General features: G+C 47.9%; 3 non-coding genes across 3 annotated transcripts; all 3 read right to left on the bottom strand.

The window, feature by feature from the left end:
• Nucleotides 1-2,531: 2,531 nt before the first annotated feature.
• Nucleotides 2,532-2,604, bottom strand: TRNAA-UGC (transfer RNA alanine (anticodon UGC)). The gene has a single exon. It is a non-coding gene; the product is annotated as a tRNA-Ala (tRNA).
• Nucleotides 2,605-7,399: 4,795 nt separating this feature from the next.
• Nucleotides 7,400-7,472, bottom strand: TRNAA-UGC (transfer RNA alanine (anticodon UGC)). Its single transcript has one exon. It is a non-coding gene; the product is annotated as a tRNA-Ala (tRNA).
• Nucleotides 7,473-10,673: 3,201 nt separating this feature from the next.
• Nucleotides 10,674-10,746, bottom strand: TRNAA-UGC (transfer RNA alanine (anticodon UGC)). Its single transcript has one exon. It is a non-coding gene; the product is annotated as a tRNA-Ala (tRNA).
• Between the last annotated feature and the right edge of the window lie 3,176 nt (nucleotides 10,747-13,922).

Below are 13,922 nucleotides of genomic sequence, written 5' to 3'. Positions count from 1 at the left end.
AAAATAATTATTATCCAAATCAGCTACTTTATGACCATTTTAAAGTTTTTTTCTGTTAGACATTTATATGCAAAAGAAGTTTTAATATATACGTTTAAAAATAGAAAATCAATGGAGCCATTCAAAACATATCATACAAGTTTCGTAGAAATGGGAAATTTATTAACTCCTAGATCTTACAAAACTATTGGTCAAAAATAATATTGTCATTTTGGTCTAAAACTATATAATATGTTAGAACCACACATACGGTTATGTACTAACTACCAGGTATATAAAGGAAAAGTAATTGAATGGCTAATAAAATTAAATCTTATAAACCTGAATAATATGCTATACCACTAACCTCTGCATTGCTATATGCAATGCATAAATTTAATTCAATGACCCTACCACGCACGAGTATTATACTCATGTGGCAATGGGACGATGAATTAATGTTTACTTATCCTATGTATATCTCCTTCCTCATCAATAATTTAACTATTCAATTCAATTCAATGTCTCAGCCCATGAACGTAGTGAAATCAAACCATCGGCAAGGTCTTAAAATAAGAAATATAGACTAGTTCTATATGGGCCTGTTCATAACTCTTGGTAAAGAAAAGCCCGCATATCACGCTACTTGACATCAAATACGCTAGACCTTGCGCGGCCTTTTTTTCATGATTTGCAAGATCTATTTTAATCATGAAAAAAAAGTGAAACGGAGGCGCCGGGCATCGATCCCGGTACCTCTCGCATGTAAAGAGAGCGCTCTACCCTATGAGCTACGCCCCCCTGCACATCTTACCAGAAATACAAATGAACCGGCTTTATTTCTTCAAAAGTATTATATGGGAAATGGAGGCGCCGGGCATCGATCCCGGTACTTCTCGCATGCAAAGCGAGCGCTCTACCATATGAGCTACGCCCCCTGCACGTCTTACTAGAAATATAATTGAACCCGGCTTTATTTCTTCAAAAGTATTATATGGGAAATGGAGGCGCCGGGCATCGATCCCGGTACTTCTACCATATGAGCTACGCCCCCCTGCACGTCTTACCAGAAATACAAATGAAGCCGGCTTTATTTCTTCAAAAGTATTATATGGGAAATGGAGGCGCCGGGCATCGATCCCGGTACTTCTACCATATGAGCTACGCCCCCCTGCACGTCTTACCAGAAATACAAATGAAGCCGGCTTTATTTCTTCAAAAGTATTATATGGGAAATGGAGACGCCGGGCATCGGTCCCGGTACTTCTCGCATGCAAAGCGAGCGCTCTACCATATGAGCTACGCCCCCCGGCACGCCTTACCAGAAATACAATTGAAGCCGGCTTTATTTCTTCAAAAGTATTATATGGGAAATGGAGGCGCCGGGCATCGATCCCGGTACTTCTCGCATGCAAAGCGAGCGCTCTACCATATGAGCTACGCACCCCGGCACGCCTTACCTGAAATACAATTGAAGCCGGCTTTATTTCTTCAAAAGTATTATATGGGAAATGGAGGCGCCGGGCATCGATCCCGGTACTTCTCGCATGCAAAGCGAGCGCTCTACCATATGAGCTACGCCCCCCTGTACGTCTTACCAGAAATACAAATGAAGCCGGCTTTATTTCTTCAAAAGTATTATATGGGAAATGGAGGCGCCGGGCATCGATCCCGGTACTTCTCGCATGCAAAGCGAGCGCTCTACCATATGAGCTACGCCCCCCTGTACGTCATACCAGAAATACAAATGAAGCCGGCTTTATTTCTTCAAAAGTATTATATGGGAAATGGAGGCGCCGGGCATCGATCCCGGTACTTCTACCAATGAGCTACGCCCCCCTGCACGTCTTTCCAGAAATACAAATGAAGCCGGCTTTATTTCTTCAAAAGTATTATATGTGAAATGGAGGCGCCGGGCATCGATCCCGGTACTTCTCGCATGCAAAGCGAGCGCTCTACCATATGAGCTACGCCCCCCTGAACGTCGTACCAGAAATACAAATGAAGCCGGCTTTTTTTCTTCAAAAGTATTATATGGGAAATGGAGGCGCCGGGCATCGATCCCGGTACTTCTCGCATGCAAAGCGAGCGCTCTACCATATGAGCTACACCCCCCTGTACGTCTTACCAGAAATACAAATGAAGCCGGCTTTATTTCTTCAAAAGTATTATATGGGAAATGGAGGCGCCGGGCATCGATCCCGGTACTTCTACCATATGAGCTACGCCCCCCTGTACGTCTTACCAGAAATACAAATGAAGCCGGCTTTATTTCTTCAAAAGTATTATATGGGAAATGGAGGCGCCGGGCATCTATCCCGGTACTTCTACCATATGAGCTACGCCCCCCTGCACGTCTTACCAGAAATACAAATGAAGCCGGCTTTATTTCTTCAAAAGTATTATATGGGAAATAGAGGCGCCGGGCATCGATCCCGGTACTTCTCGCATGTAAAGCGAGCGCTCTACCATATGAGCTACGCCCCCCTGCACGTCGTACCAGAAATACAAATGAAGCCGGCTTTATTTCTTCAAAAGTATTTTATGTGAAATGGAGGCGCCGGGCATCGATCCCGGTACATCTCGCATGCAAAGCGAGCGCTCTACCATATGAGCTACGCCCCCTGCACGTCTTACTAGAAATATAATTGAACCCGGCTTTATTTCTTCAAAAGTATTATATGGGAAATGGAGGCGCCGGGCATCGATCCCGGTACTTCTACCATATGAGCTACGCCCCCCTGCACGTCTTACCAGAAATACAAATGAAGCCGGCTTTATTTCTTCAAAAGTATTATATGGGAAATGGAGGCGCCGGGCATCGATCCCGGTACTTCTCGCATGCAAAGCGAGCGCTCTACCATATGAGCTACGCCCCCCGGCACGCCTTACCAGAAATACAATTGAAGCCGGCTTTATTTCTTCAAAAGTATTATATGGGAAATGGAGGCGCCGGGCATCGATCCCGGTACTTCTCGCATGCAAAGCGAGCGCTCTACCATATGAGCTACGCACCCCGGCACGCCTTACCTGAAATACAATTGAAGCCGGCTTTATTTCTTCAAAAGTATTATATGGGAAATGGAGGCGCCGGGCATCGATCCCGGTACTTCTCGCATGCAAAGCGAGCGCTCTACCATATGAGCTACGCCCCCCTGTACGTCTTACCAGAAATACAAATGAAGCCGGCTTTATTTCTTCAAAAGTATTATATGGGAAATGGAGGCGCCGGGCATCGATCCCGGTACTTCTCGCATGCAAAGCGAGCGCTCTACCATATGAGCTACGCCCCCCTGTACGTCATACCAGAAATACAAATGAAGCCGGCTTTATTTCTTCAAAAGTATTATATGGGAAATGGAGGCGCCGGGCATCGATCCCGGTACTTCTACCAATGAGCTACGCCCCCCTGCACGTCTTTCCAGAAATACAAATGAAGCCGGCTTTATTTCTTCAAAAGTATTATATGTGAAATGGAGGCGCCGGGCATCGATCCCGGTACTTCTCGCATGCAAAGCGAGCGCTCTACCATATGAGCTACGCCCCCCTGAACGTCGTACCAGAAATACAAATGAAGCCGGCTTTTTTTCTTCAAAAGTATTATATGGGAAATGGAGGCGCCGGGCATCGATCCCGGTACTTCTCGCATGCAAAGCGAGCGCTCTACCATATGAGCTACGCCCCCCTGTACGTCTTACCAGAAATACAAATGAAGCCGGCTTTATTTCTTCAAAAGTATTATATGGGAAATGGAGGCGCCGGGCATCGATCCCGGTACTTCTACCATATGAGCTACGCCCCCCTGCACGTCTTACCAGAAATACAAATGAAGCCGGCTTTATTTCTTCAAAAGTATTATATGGGAAATGGAGGCGCCGGGCATCGATCCCGGTACTTCTCGCATGCAAAGCGAGCGCTCTACCATATGAGCTACGCCCCCCGGCACGCCTTACCAGAAATACAATTGAAGCCGGCTTTATTTCTTCAAAAGTATTATATGGGAAATGGAGGCGCCGGGCATCGATCCCGGTACTTCTCGCATGCAAAGCGAGCGCTCTACCATATGAGCTACGCCCCCCTGTACGTCTTACCAGAAATACAAATGAAGCCGGCTTTATTTCTTCAAAAGTATTATATGGGAAATGGAGGCGCCGGGCATCGATCCCGGTACTTCTCGCATGCAAAGCGAGCGCTCTACCATATGAGCTACGCCCCCCTGTACGTCATACCAGAAATACAAATGAAGCCGGCTTTATTTCTTCAAAAGTATTATATGGGAAATGGAGGCGCCGGGCATCGATCCCGGTACTTCTACCAATGAGCTACGCCCCCCTGCACGTCTTTCCAGAAATACAAATGAAGCCGGCTTTATTTCTTCAAAAGTATTATATGGGAAATGGAGGCGCCGGGCATCGATCCCGGTACTTCTCGCATGCAAAGCGAGCGCTCTACCATATGAGCTACGCCCCCCTGTACGTCATACCAGAAATACAAATGAAGCCGGCTTTATTTCTTCAAAAGTATTATATGGGAAATGGAGGCGCCGGGCATCGATCCCGGTACTTCTACCAATGAGCTACGCCCCCCTGCACGTCGTACCAGAAATACAAATGAAGCCGGTTTTATTTCTTCAAAAGTATTATATGGGAAATGGAGGCGCCGGGCATCGATCCCGGTGCTTCTCGCATGCAAAGCGAGCGCTCTACCATATGAGCTACGCCCCCCTGTACGTCTTACCAGAAATACAAATGAAGCCGGCTTTACTTCTTCAAAAGTATTATATGGGAAATGGAGGCGCCGGGCATCGATCCCGGTAATTCTCGCATGCAAAGCGAGCGCTCTACCATATGAGCTACCCCCCCTGAACGTCGTATCAGAAATACAAATGAAGCGGGCTTTATTTCTTCAAAAGTATTATATGGGAAATGGAGGCGCCGGGCATCGATCCCGGTACTTCTCGCATGCAAAGCGAGCGCTCTACCATATGAGCTACGCCCCCCTGTACGTCATACCAGAAATACAAATGAAGCCGGCTTTATTTCTTCAAAAGTATTATATGGGAAATGGAGGCGCCGGCCATCGATCCCGGTACTTCTACCATATGAGCTACGCCCCCCTGCACGTCTTTCCAGAAATACAAATGAAGCCGGTTTTATTTCTTCAAAAGTATTATATGGCAAATGGAGGCGCCGGGCATCGATCCCGGTACATCTCGCATGTAAAGCGAGAGCTCTACCATATGAGCTACGCTCCCCTGCACGTCTTACCAGAAATACAAATGAAGCCGGCTTTATTTCTTCAAAAGTATTATATGGGAAATGGAGGCGCCGGGCATCGATCCCGGTACTTCTACCATATGAGCTACGCCCCCCTGCACGTCTTTCCAGAAATACAAATGAAGCCGGCTTTTTTTCTTCAAAAGTATTATATGGGAAATGGAGGCGCCGGGCATCGATCCCGGTACTTCTACCATATGAGCTACGCCCCCCTGCACGTCTTACCAGAAAAACAAATGAAGCCGGCTTTATTTCTTCAAAGGTATTATACGGGAAATGGAGGCGCCGGGCATCGATCCCGGTACTTCTCGCATGCAAAGCGAGCGCTCTACCATATGAGCTACGCCCCCCTGTACGTCTTACCAGAAATACAAATGAAGCCGGATTTATTTCTTCAAAAGTATTATATGGGAAATGGAGGCGCCGGGCATCGATCCCGGTACTTCTACCATATGAGCTACGCCCCCCTGCACGTCTTTCCAGAAATACAAATGAAGCCGGCTTTTTTTCTTCAAAAGTATTATATGGGAAATGGAGGCGCCGGGCATCGATCCCGGTACTTCTACCATATGAGCTACGCCCCCCTGCACGTCTTACCAGAAAAACAAATGAAGCCGGCTTTATTTCTTCAAAAGTATTATATGGGAAATGGAGGCACCGGGCATCGATCCCGGTACTTCTCGCAGGCAAAGCGAGCGCTACCATATGAGCTACGTCCCCCTGTACGTCTTACCAGAAATACAAATGAAGCCGGATTTATTTCTTCAAAAGTATTGTATGGGAAATGGAGGCACCGGGCAACGATCCCGGTACTTCTCGCATGCAAAGCGAGCGCTCTACCATATGAGCTACGCCCCCCTGTACGTCGTACCAGAAATACAAATGAAGCCGGTTTTATTTCTTCAAAAGTATTATATGGGAAATGGAGGCGCCGGGCATCGATCCCGGTGCTTCTCGCATGCAAAGCGAGCGCTCTACCATATGAGCTACGCCCCCCTGTACGTCTTACCAGAAATACAAATGAAGCCGGCTTTACTTCTTCAAAAGTATTATATGGGAAATGGAGGCGCCGGGCATCGATCCCGGTACTTCTCGCATGCAAAGCGAGCGCTCAACCATATGAGCTACGCCCCCCTGTACGTCTTACCAGAAATACAAATGAAGCCGGTTTTATTTCTTCAAAAGTATTATATGGGAAATGGAGGCGCCGGGCATCGTTCCCGGTACTTCTCGCATGCAAAGCGAGCGCTCTACCATATGAGCTACGCCCCCCTGTACGTCTTACCAGAAATACAAATGAAGCCGGCTTTATTTCTTCAAAAGTATTATATGGGAAATGGAGGCGCCGGGCATCGTTCCCGGTACTTCTCGCATGCAAAGCGAGCGCTCTACCATATGAGCTACGCCCCCCTGCACGTCTTACCAGAAATACAAATGAAGCCGGCTTTATTTCTTCAAAATTATTATATGGGAAATGGAGGCGCCGGGCATCGATCCCGGTACTTCTACCATATGAGCTACGCCCCTCTGCACGTCTTACCAGAAAAACAAATGAAGCCGGGTTTATTTCTTCAAAAGTATTATATGGGAAATGGAGGCGCCGGGCATCGATCCCGGTACTTCTCGCATGCAAAGCGAGCGCTCTACCATATGAGCTACGCCCCCCTGCACGTCTTACTAGAAATACAATTGAGCCCGGCTTTATTTCTTCAAAAGTATTATATGGGAAATGGAGGCGCCGGGCATCGATCCCGGTGCTTCTCGCATGCAAAGCGAGCGCTCTACCATATGAGCTACGCCCCCCTGTACGTCTTACCAGAAATACAAATGAAGCCGGCTTTACTTCTTCAAAAGTATTATATGGGAAATGGAGGCGCCGGGCATCGATCCCGGTACTTCTCGCATGCAAAGCGAGCGCTCTACCATATGAGCTACGCCCCCCTGCACGTCTTACCAGAAATACAAATGAAGCCGGCTTTATTTCTTCAAAAGTATTATATGGGAAATGTAGGCGCCGGGCATCGATCCCGGTACTTCTCGCATGCAAGGCGAGCGCTCTACCATATGAGCTACGCCCCCCTGTACGTCGTACCATAAATACAAATGAAGCCGGTTTTATTTCTTCAAAAGTATTATATGGGAAATGGAGGCGCCGGGCATCGATCCCGGTGCCTCTCGCATGCAAAGCGAGCGCTCTACCATATGAGCTACGCCCCCCTGTACGTCTTACCAGAAATACAAATGAAGCCGGCTTTACTTCTTCAAAAGTATTATATGGGAAATGGAGGCGCCGGGCATCGATCCCGGTACTTCTCGCATGCAAAGCGAGCGCTCTACCATATGAGCTACGCCCCCCTGTACGTCTTACCAGAAATACAAATGAAGCCGGCTTTACATCTTCAAAAGTATTATATGGGAAATGGAGGCGCCGGGCATCGATCCCGGTACTTCTCGCATGCAAAGCGAGCGCTCTACCATATGAGCTACGCCCCCCTGTACGTCTTACCAGAAATACAAATGAAGCCGGCTTTATTTCTTCAAAAGTATTATATGGGAAATGGAGGCGCCGGGCATCGCTCTTGGTACTTCTCGCATGCAAAGCGAGCGCTCTACCATATGAGCTACGCCCCCCTGCACGTCGTACCAGAAATACAAATGAAGCCGGCTTTATTTCTTCAAAAGTATTATATGGGAAACGGAGGCACCGGGCATCGATCCCGGTACTTCTCGCATGCAAAGCGAGCGCTACCATATGAGCTACGCCCCCCTGTACGTCTTACCAGAAATACAAATGAAGCCGGCTTTATTTCTTCAAAAGTATTGTATGGGAAATGGAGGCGCCGGGCATCGAACCCGGTACTTCTACCATATGAGCTACGCCCCCCTGCACGTCTTACCAGAAATACCAATGAAGCCGGCTTTATTTCTACAAAGGTATTATATGGGAAATGGAGGCGCCGGGCATCGATCCCGGTACTTCTCGCATGCAAAGCGAGCGCTCTACCATATGAGCTACGCCCCCCTGCACGTCGTACCAGAAATACAAATGAAGCCGGCTTTATTTCTTCAAAAGTATTATATGGGAAATGGAGGCACCGGGCATCGATCCCGGTACTTCTCGCATGCAAAGCGAGCGCTACCATATGAGCTACGCCCCCCTGTACGTCTTATCAGAAATACAAATGAAGCCGGCTTTACTTCTTCAAAAGTATTATATGGGAAATGGAGGCGCCGGGCATCGATCCCGGTACTTCTCGCATGCAAAGCGAGCGCTCTACCATATGAGCTACGCCCCCCTGTACGTCTTACCAGAAATACAAATGAAGCCGGCTTTACATCTTCAAAAGTATTATATGGGAAATGGAGGCGCCGGGCATCGATCCCGGTACTTCTCGCATGCAAAGCGAGCGCTCTACCATATGAGCTACGCCCCCCTGTACGTCTTACCAGAAATACAAATGAAGCCGGCTTTATTTCTTCAAAAGTATTATATGGGAAATGGAGGCGCCGGGCATCGCTCTTGGTACTTCTCGCATGCAAAGCGAGCGCTCTACCATATGAGCTACGCCCCCTGCACGTCGTACCAGAAATACAAATGAAGCCGGCTTTATTTCTTCAAAAGTATTATATGGGAAACGGAGGCACCGGGCATCGATCCCGGTACTTCTCGCATGCAAAGCGAGCGCTACCATATGAGCTACGCCCCCCTGTACGTCTTACCAGAAATACAAATGAAGCCGGCTTTATTTCTTCAAAAGTATTATATGGGAAATGGAGGCGCCGGGCATCGATCCCGGTACTTCTACCATATGAGCTACGCCCCCCTGCACGTCTTACCAGAAATACAAATGAAGCCGGCTTTATTTCTTCAAAAATGTTATATGGGAAATGAAGGCGCCGGGAATCGATCCTGGTGCTTCTCGCATGCAAAGCGAGCGCACTACCATAAGAGCTACGCCCACCTGTACGTCTTACCAGAAATACAAATGAAGCCGGCTTTACTTCTTCAAAAGTATTATATGGGAAATGGAGGCGCCGGGCATCGATCCCGGTACTTTTCGCATGCAAAGCGAGCGCTCTACCATATGAGCTACGCCCCCCTGTACGTCGTACCAGAAATACAAATGAAGCCGGCTTTATTTCTTAAAAAGTATAATATGGGAAATGGAGGCGCCGGGCATCGATCCCGGTACTTCTACCATATGAGCTACGCCCCCCTGTACGTCTTACCAGAAATACAAATGAAGCCGGCTTTATTTCTTCAAAAGTATTATATGGGAAAAGGAGGCGCCGGGCATCGATCCCGGTACTTCTCGCATGCAGAGCGAGCGCTCTACCATATGAGCTACGCCCCCCTGTACGTCGTACCAGAAATACAAATGAAGCCGGCTTTATTTCTTCAAAAGTATAATATGGGAAATGGAGGCGCCGGGCATCGATCCCGGTACTTCTACCATATGAGCTACGCCCCCCTGTACGTCTTACCAGAAATACAAATGAAGCCGGCTTTATTTCTTAAAAAGTATTATATGGGAAATGGAGGCGCCGGGCATCGATCCCGGTACTTCTACCATATGAGCTACGCCCCCCTGTACGTCGTACCAGAAATACAAATGAAGCCGGCGTTATTTCTTAAAAAGTATTATATGGGAAATGGAGGCGCCGGGCATCGATCCCGGTACTTCTACCATATGAGCTACGCCCCCCTGTACGTCTTACCAGAAATACAAATGAAGCCGGCTTTATTTCTTCAAAAGTATTATATGGTAAAAGGAGGCGCCGGGCATCGATCCCGGTACTTCTCGCATGCAAAGCGAGCGCTCGACCATATGAGCTACGCCCCCCTGTACGTCGTACTAGAAATACAAATGAAGCCGGCTTTATTTCTTCAAAAGTATTATATGGGAAATGGAGGCGCCGGGCATCCATCCCGGTACTTCTACCATATGAGCTACGCCCCCCTGCACGTCGTACCAGAAATACAAATGAAGCCGGCTTTATTTCTTCAAAATTATTATATGGTAAATGGAGGCGCCGGGCATCGATCCCGGTACTTCTACCATATGAGCTACGCCCCCCCTGTACGTCTTACCAGAAATACAAATGAAGCCGGTTTTATTTCTTCAAAAGTATTATATGGGCAATGGAGGCGCCGGGCATCGATCCCGGTACTTCTCGCATGCAAAGCGAGCGCTCTACCATATGAGCTACGCCCCCTGTACGTCTTACCAGAAATACAAATGAAGCCGGCTTTATTTCTTCAAAAGTATTATATGGGAAATGGAGGCGCCGGGCATCGATCCCGGTACTTCTCGCATGCAAAGCGAGCGCTCTACCATATGAGCTACGCCCCCTGTACGTCTTACCAGAAATACAAATGAAGCCGGCTTTATTTCTTCAAAAGTATTATATTGGAAATGGAGGCGCCGGGCATCGATCCCGGTACATCTCGCATGCAAAGCGAGCGCTCTACCATATGAGCTACGCCCCCTTGTACGTCGTACCAGAAATACAAATGAAGCCGGCTTTATTTCTTCAAAAATATTATATGGGAAATGGAGGCGCCGGGCATCCATCCCGGTACTTCTACCATATGAGCTACGCCCCCTGCACGTCGTACCAGAAATACAAATGAAGCCGGCTTTATTTCTTCAAAATTATTATATGGGAAATGGAGGCGCCGGGCATCGATCCCGGTACTTCTACCATATGAGCTACGCCCCCCTGTACGTCTTACCAGAAATACAAATGAAGCCGGCTTTATTTCTTCAAAAGTATTATATGGGAAATGGAGGCGCCGGGCATCGATCCCGGTACTTCTCGCATGCAAAACGAGCGCTCTACCATATGAGCTACGCCCCCCTGAACGTCATACCAGAAATACAAATGAAGCCGGCTTTTTTTCTTCAAATTATTATATGGGAAATGGAGGCGCCGGGCATCGATCCCGGTACTTCTCGCATGCAAAGCGAGCGCTCTACCATATGAGCTACGCCCCCCTGTACGTCTTACCAGAAATACAAATGAAGCCGGCTTTATTTCTTCAAAAGTATTATATGGGAAATGGAGGCGCCGGGCATCGATCCCGGTACTTCTACCATATGAGCTACGCCCCCCTGTACGTCTTACCAGAAATACAAATGAAGCCGGCTTTATTTCTTCAAAAGTATTATATGGGAAATGGAGGCGCCGGGCATCGATCCCGGTACTTCTCGCATGCAAAGCGAGCGCTCTACCATATGAGCTACGCCCCCCTGAACGTCGTACCAGAAATACAAATGAAGCCGGCTTTTTTTCTTCAAAAGTATTATATGGGAAATGGAGGCGCCGGGCATCGATCCCGGTACTTCTACCATATGAGCTACGCCCCCCTGCACGTCTTTCCAGAAATACAAATGAAGCCGGCTTTATTTCTTCAAAAGTATTATATGGGAAATGGAGGCGCCGGGCATCGATCCCGGTACTTCTCGCATGCAAAGCGAGCGCTCTACCATATGAGCTACGCCCCCCTGAACGTAGTACCAGAAATACAAATGAAGCCGGATTTTTTTCTTCAAAAGTATTATATGGGAAATGGAGGCGCCGGGCATCGATCCCGGTACTTCTACCATATGAGCTACGCCCCCCTGCACGTCTTACCAGAAATACAAATGAAGCCGGCTTTATTTCTTCAAAAATGTTATATGGGAAATGAAGGCGCCGGGAATCGATCCGGGTGCTTCTCGCATGCAAAGCGAGCGCTCTCCCATATGAGCTACGCCCCCCTGTACGTCGTACAAGAAATACAAATGAAGCCGGCTTTATTTCTTAAAAAGTATTATATGGGAAATGGAGGCGCCGGGCATCGATCCCGGTACTTCTCGCATGCAAAGCGAGCGCTCTACCATATGAGCTACGCCCCCCTGAACGTAGTACCAGAAATACAAATGAAGCCGGATTTTTTTCTTCAAAAGTATTATATGGGAAATGGAGGCGCCGGGCATCGATCCCGGTACTTCTACCATATGAGCTACGCCCCCCTGCACGTCTTACCAGAAATACAAATGAAGCCGGCTTTATTTCTTCAAAAATGTTACATGGGAAATGAAGGCGCCGGGAATCGATCCGGGTGCTTCTCGCATGCAAAGCGAGCGCTCTACCATATGAGCTACGCCCCCCTGTACGTCGTACCAGAAATACAAATGAAGCCGGCTTTATTTCTTAAAAAGTATTATATGGGAAATGGAGGCGCCGGGCATCGATCCCGGTACTTCTACCATATGAGCTACGCCCCCCTGTACGTCGTACCAGAAATACAAATGAAGCCGGCTTTATTTCTTAAAAAGTATAATATGGGAAATGGAGGCGCCGGGCATCGATCCCGGTACTTCTACCATATGAGCTACGCCCCCCTGTACGTCTTAGCAGAAATACAAATGAAGCCGGCTTTATTTCTTCAAAAGTATTATATGGGAAAAGGAGGCGCCGGGCATCGATCCCGGTACTTCTCGCATGCAAAGCGAGCGCTCTACCATATGAGCTACGCCCCCCTGTACGTCGTACCAGAAATACAAATGAAGCCGGCTTTATTTCTTCAAAAGTATAATATGGGAAATGGAGGCGCCGGGCATCGATCCCGGTACTTCTACCATATGAGCTACGCCCCCCTGTACGTCTTACCAGAAATACAAATGAAGCCGGCTTTATTTCTTCAAAAGTATTATATGGGAAAAGGAGGCGCCGGGCATCGATCCCGGTACTTCTCGCATGCAAAGCGAGCGCTCTACCATATGAGCTACGCCCCCTGTACGTCTTACCAGAAATACAAATTAAGCCGGCTTTATTTCTTCAAAAGTATTATATGGGAAATGGAGGCGCCGGCCATCGATCCCGGTACTTCTACCATATGAGCTACGCTCCCCTGCACGTCTTACCAGAAATACAAATGAAGCCGGCTTTATTTCTTCAAAAGTATTATATGGGAAATGGAGGCGCCGGGCATCGATCCCGGTACTTCTACCATATGAGCTACGCCCCCCTGCACGTCTTACCAGAAATACAAATGAAGCCGGCTTTATTTCTTCAAAAGTATTATATGGGAAATGGAGGCGCCGGGCATCGATCCCGGTACTTCTCGCATGCAAAGCGAGCGCTCTACCATATGAGCTGGGCCCCCCTGAACGTCGTACCAGAAATACAAATGAAGCCGGCTTTTTTTCTTCAAAAGTATTATATGGGAAATGGAGGCGCCGGGCATCGATCCCGGTACTTCTACCATATGAGCTACGCCCCCCTGCACGTGTTTCCAGAAATACAAATGAAGCCGGCTTTATTTCTTCAAAAGTATTATATGGGAAATGGAGGCGCCGGGCATCGATCCCGGTACTTCTACCATATGAGCTACGCCCCCCTGTACGTCTTACCAGAAATACAAATGAAGCCGGCTTTATTTCTTCAAAAGTATTATATGGGAAATGGAGGCGCCGGGCATCGATCCCGGTACTTCTACCATATGAGCTACGCCCCCCTGCACGTCTTTCCAGAAATACAAATGAAGCCGGCTTTATTTCTTCAAAAGTATTATATGGGAAATGGAGGCGCCGGGCATCGATCCCGGTACTTCTACCATATGAGCTACGCCCCCCTGCACGTCTTACCAGAAATACAAATGAAGCCGGCTTTATTTCT

Source organism: Leiobunum rupestre, chromosome 2 (assembly GCF_980474605.1).
Source record: "Leiobunum rupestre chromosome 2, qqLeiRupe1.1.hap1, whole genome shotgun sequence".
Lineage (NCBI taxonomy): Eukaryota > Metazoa > Arthropoda > Arachnida > Opiliones > Sclerosomatidae > Leiobunum > Leiobunum rupestre.
Note: the sequence above shows the minus strand (reverse complement) of the source record. Positions and strands in the feature narration are given on the sequence as shown.